The sequence below is a fragment of the Populus trichocarpa genome, chromosome 1 (genome assembly GCF_000002775.5).
Source record: "Populus trichocarpa isolate Nisqually-1 chromosome 1, P.trichocarpa_v4.1, whole genome shotgun sequence".
Classification (NCBI taxonomy): Eukaryota; Viridiplantae; Streptophyta; class Magnoliopsida; order Malpighiales; family Salicaceae; genus Populus; species Populus trichocarpa.
Window position 1 is genome coordinate 20,136,576 of NC_037285.2, and position 6,536 is coordinate 20,143,111.

The following is a 6,536-nucleotide window of genomic DNA, read 5'->3' on the forward strand; positions in this document are numbered from 1 at the left end:
CTTTGTCTAACTCAAGTTTTTAATTAAACCATGTAAGAGCTAGCTTGACTCAAATCAATCGATTTTATAGGTCCAAATGCAATCTTGATGATCGATAAAAATATGACTTAACTTTTCATAAATCGGGGCAACCTGAGTTATCTCAATAAACTCGCAAACCATGCTAACCTCATAGAAAGATAAAATAAAAGGAAAAAAAATATAAAACTAAATTCTCAATCATCTCAATATTAAAAAATTAAATCGACAAAAACATTTTAAAAAAATTATAATAAAAAAAACCATATCTAAAAAAACACAATATGAAAAACATTGTAACAATTCACAATATTTTGTGAGGAAAATTACAATGTTTTCCCTACATCATTTAGCTTTTCTTATAATGACTTATAATGAGTCCTTTGGCCCGCCTTTTGTCGTAGATCAAATCAATCTTTTTAAAAATAAAAAATAATATTAAGAGTGCGGACTTTTTTTCAATACTATTAAATCTCGATAAAAAAGATAAATCTTGAAATTCTTTAATTTGGATCCTTATTTAATGTAAGTTTTCAATTAAATCATATGATAGCTAACTCGATGTGAATTAATTTATTATTAGGTTCAAAAGAAACCTATATGGTCGGCAAAGCACGGATCAACTTAAAAAAAACATGAAGAATTTTTTAAAACAAATATTGAGAAGATCTTATATTATATGAATCTGGTCATATGAGAGACTTGATTTATGAACTTAGTTGGGTTTAATAAATTTTTTAAAAAAATTACTTAATTATATGGTAAAAATTAGATGCTTGTAATTTCAAGTATCAATTCTAAAATAAATGTTTATTAGAGACCGTGATAACTCTTAACAAAGCAGAGAAAAAAAAACCATTCATAAAGTCTATCGTCCAACCACTTCAACATTGATGCATGGAATGGGAAAAAATAAAATAATTTATTTAATTATTATCAACATTAAGCAAAAGAACAAATTGCTCTAAAGTTGATGATTAAGCCCCTGAAGTCAAGTTTTAAAAGTGAATTTAAAAAAAAAAAAAAAGACCTTAGACCCAAGTTAAGTGTTTCTTTGTATTTATGGGTGTTATAGTAATTTAACTTTGCAAAAAAAAAAAAATAGCAATAACCTCAATCAATTAAAAAAATAAGCTAATTCACAATAATTGAATGAGTGGGAGTATGAAAATCATTGCAGAAAAAACCGGTAAATTGACTATTTCAACCTATACTGATTGATCTAGACAAATCTTCTAACTCTTAGTTAATATTTTAAATTCACAACCTATAAAATTGAAAACCCGAGTTCAACTAAGAATTTCAACTAGCAACTAATTTAATGCTAAATAATAAAATTAAAAAAAAATAAAAAAACATAACCAAGGGAAAAAAAAAAGAATGAGCATCAAATATGAAAGGAGAAAAAAATGAAGGGGTGAAATTGAAAAAGAAAAAAAATAAAAAACTATCTTAAATAGAAAAGGAAATTAAAAGAACAATGACCAAATCTAATAGACAAGAAAATTAAATGAGGATGTAATTGAAAACAAAATAAAATCAATAAATAAATAAAAATAAAACAAATAAAAATATAAGAGACAAAATTAAGAGAAAAATAATTTGAAGGGCTGATGTGAAAAATATAGAGGGTTATGCATGAATTTGTAGGTGGAAAGAGGAAAGAAAGAAAAGGATCTTGGGGACGCATCAGAGGTCCATCGACTACATGAGCTACATATGAAGGAAAAGGAGGCCGAGACCAATTGAACGACGCGAAGAAATCAAATTTTTTACCACTGGAGTCGGTCGTACGCGCCTTCCAAAGACGGTGGAGCAGCTGACGCACTAACATGTTCAATGCATGTATCAACAACTTTCTGTTTTTTTTTTTTTTTGAAAATACAACTCTACACTCATGAACCAAATATTATTACAAATAAATCATCATGCAATTATGAATTAGCCCTCGAGCCAAGCTTTTGAAAATTTTAATCCAAGGGTAATAGATTAATTATGTTATAGCAAAAAATGTTAAATGCCTGATAATTTTTTTTATTTTAAGGATAGCAAAGTTATTTTACTATGCAAATTCATAATGAAAAGATAAAAACATCACTAAACAATTCCCAAATAACAAATAAACTAACATAAAAATATCATTTTACCTCTAAAAAGGTAGAGATCTAAGAAATGTTTTTAAGGGAATAATTGTTATTTCACCAATACAATCCATAGTAAATAAATGATACATAGGATGATTTTTCCACATGTTTTAACTTTTCTCTTTCTATAATTATAGTTAATTTAATTATAATGAAATAATTAAAATTATCATTAACATTAAGAATTAACAAAAAAAACTAAAAGATGAGGCCCTTCCTCACAAAGTACTTTTCATTACAATAGTGTTTTGTTTGTTTGTTTTTTATTTTTTTTTATTTTTTTGTCAATCAATGTTTTTTTTTTAATATTATCATCAAATGTTAGATTTATTTTTTCTTGAGTTATCTCATGTTTATGACATGAATTACGAGTTTGACGAGTTGACTTGATTGACTCTATTTTTTTTAATTAACTTTTATTTCTCAACTTCATCATTTAGTATTGGGTTGATTGAGTATTAGGCTTCGTGATTTGTTTTGTTTGTTTTTTATTAGGTTATTTTGATATCATGACCAGAGAATAGTGCTTAATATGTAAACTTAAATTGACTTGGATCATTTTTGTGTCTTTTTTTTAAAAAAAATTGAAAATGGGTTTTTACTATACCCCTCCTATAAAGTACTATTCATTAAAATAGTACTTTGTTTCTTTCTTTTTTCTTATTTGATTTTTTTAATCAATGTTTTTTTTTTCATCATTTAATATTGAATCTTTTTATTGGGTTATCTCACTTTCATGACATAAATCACGAGTTTGACAGGTTAATCTGTTTAGCTTTGTTTTTTTTCTTTTTAATTAACTTTTATTTCACAATTTTATTTTTTTAATATTAGGTAGATTGAGAATTAGACTTCATGATTTATTTTATTTGCTTTCTATCAGGTTATTCTGATATCATGACCTAAGAATAGTGTTTAATGAATTAACCCGAGTTAACTCGAGTTATTTTTCGTGTTTTTTTTAATTAAAGAAGGGTTTTTATTGTACCCCTCCTGACAAAACATTATTCATTAGAGTAGTGCTTTGTTTGTTTGTTTGTTTTAATTTTATCATTTAATATTATATTTGTTTTTTTATTAAGTTACCTCAATTTCATGACACGAATCACGAGTTTGTCTTTTTTTTTAATTGAAGAAGGGTTTTTACTGTATCCCTACTTTGTGTTTTTTATTTTTATTTTTTTCAATTAATGTTTTTCTCTCTCTTAATTTCATCATTTAATATTAGATTTGTTTTATTAATTTCATCATTTAATATTAGATTTGTTTTTATTATGTTATCTCACTTTCATGATACGAATCACGGGTTTGAGAAGTTAACCCGGTTTACTCAGGTTTTTTTCTTAATTAAATTTTTTTTTTCAATTTCATCATTTAATATTAGGTTGATTGAGAATTAGGCTTCATAATTTGTTTGTTTGCTTTGTATTAGGTTATTCCGGCTCAATAACCCGAGAATAATTTTTAACGATTTACCCGAGTTAACTTGAGTTATTTTTTGTATCTTTTTTTAATTGAGTTTTTTTTTTCCAATCTCATCATTCAACATTGGATCGATTGAGAATTGAGTTTTATAATTTATTTTGATTTACTTTCTATGAGGACATATTGGTCTCATGATTAGGGTCACGGGTTTTGATATTTTAACTATGGTTAAATTATGCCATTTTTTTTTTATTTTTTTATAGAAAGTTACCTTAATCTTATGATCCAGTACATAGATCATTCAACATTGAATTTGTTTCTATCTCATAACCCGGATCATAGATTTGACAAATTAACTCACGTCCGATTTACAACTATGTTGGCCTTCTGGGCTGCAGTTTTGGTTGGGATTTGCAGGACTAGCAGTTTACGTTGCCAGTTCATTGATCATTCTTGCTTGGTTTCTGCTTCGTTTTGATGTAACCAGGTTCGTTTTGATGTAACTAGGTTTGGTTATCATTTCATTATGTCCTTCACAGGGCTTTTTTTGGTATTTTTTGCTCAGACTGTGTTCTTGCTTCTTTCATGCACTCATATCAGTTGGGGTATACATAACAAAAGTTTTTTCCTTGGAAATGGGGTCCGTTTTCAAGTTGTTTTCGCGCGGTGCTCGGTGGTTTTTCTTATGCATCCTTTTTACAGGTTTTTTGACGCTGTGCAGAGCTTCTCCTCCTTTCGTTTGCTGCGTCTGTCTTGGGCTTGCAGGTGGGCTATCGTTCTCCATTGTTTTGTGTTGGATGCTTTTGCTTGGGGAGTTTCTTGGAGGCTTTGTGTTGCTTGCTTGGCTATGTTTATGGTCTGTAAATTCTTATTTATTTATTTTCAAAATCTTTATTGGTTATCATATTTTCTAATATTTGTATTCAAATTAAATTAATAATTCAACTCTCTAATATTTTTTATTTTTTAAAAAACATTAGCATTTTCTAAGTATATTTTTTTATATTAAGAAAAAAAACATCCCACTTGTGATTTAGCACGAGACATTTATCTATTCACTTTTCATTTTTTGTTTGTGAGAGATAAAAGTTAGAAGTGACTCAATTCAAAAGTTGAAAGAATTCTTGAATGTTGCTTATCCTTTTATTAAGTTTTCCTTCATTCAAACATTGATAAACCTTTGTTTAGAAGATTGATTTTTTTGTAGTAGGGTATGTCATTTTAAAGGGAGGTGATGTGATGTGATGTGGAATTGTCATTTAGATTGCTAATTTGAGGTTTTGAAAAAAATTTGTAACTTGATCCATCAAAAACCTTATCTTGAAAAACCAAAGTTACATGTAATTGATCACTCTCACATTACACCGATAACAAGACGCAAATGAGAAGTATAAATCACAACGAAGTTGATTAATCATTCGAAGAGTTTGTAAGTTCATTAAAAAATTTAGTATGAGAATCACTCAACCACACAAAAAGCAATAAACACACAATATGTGACAATTTGCAGTAAATTTCATCAACCTCAAAATAGTATTAACAATTTGTTTATATAGTAGAAATTAAACTAACCCTAATTTGATTTAATGGACTCAAACTTGATAAATAAATCTTAACAAATTAAAAGCTCAAAATAAAAAAAAATAAAACCTAACTCAAATAACCCTTAAATGTTGCAGGCCCTATAATAACCTAAAAGATAAATATATAATAACTCAACTAATTAAAACAAGCTCAAAGTCGAATTTTGTAATTTGCTTTTAAAATTGAAGTTCAATTTCAAATGAATGGTTATCCCTTATCTTGATGAATTAGGAGGTCTACCATATGTCACTGAAAATATATGGATGCTTACTTTTCAATGCAACTAGAATCACATCAACATTCATTTTGTAGCTCTAATTATGGCCAAAATAATAGCGAAAAATCAAAACTGACAAATTTAAATCTTCTTATTTCAATCTTTCTGTAATATATGGAAACTCCTCTACAAGCCTTTCTTGAACATAAATCAAACTAATCAAGACTTATTCTTTATTTTTTGATATACTCTTGAAGTTCACCTTAACCCATGTATCTTGAAGAAGTCCGTTAATTTCTTTCTTCATCCTCTTTGCTTTAAATCTCATGACTGGACCCAATGGAATCTCCAATGAATCTCTTGGTGTTGAAGGTAGGGTCACATCATAATGTAAACTCGGAGAGTAAGAACTCTAAAACCCACAAACAAGATAAAAACAACTCAAGAAAACTAAAATCAGATTGATAAAAACCCGAGTTAATGATCACTTGAACCAAGGAATCAAAGTTATTGAATGAACGACTCCAACCTTTTAATTATAAAGAATCAAAAATTGTAAGTATAAGGAAGAATGCCACAAAAACAATTATTTTTTTATAAATCCTGAAGAGTTCAATGAAAAACCAAGAATATAAATTAATAACCTGGTACGCAAACAATATTATTTATGAAATAAAACCAAGTTTTTATTTTGTTTTGACCCTTCAAAGAAAGTATTTATAATTCATAAAAGAATCAAACCTTAATGAAATAATGAGTTGAATATAAAATCCAATTAAAATAAAAACCCAAAGTTTATAAAATAAATAACAAAATCCCAAAACTAATTGAATTGCAAGCTGCGTACATTTCCTTTGTAAAACAATGATTGCTGAAGAATTCCTCGAAAAAGAATGCTTGTACTGCCAACTTTATGACGTTGATAAATAAAGTATTGGGTTGAAATAAAACTCTACATGAACTATAGATTATATGCCATTGACAAATAATATCGTTACAAGATATGGAAAAGCTCTGCCAACTTTATGTCTCTTAGAAAATTAATGTTTGCTGAATGTAACGTAAAGATTGTAGCATAAAAAATCATTTCAAGATAAGGATACTTGTTGAGAAATCTTTGATCAATGACAAAGCAAAGCTTTGTAACT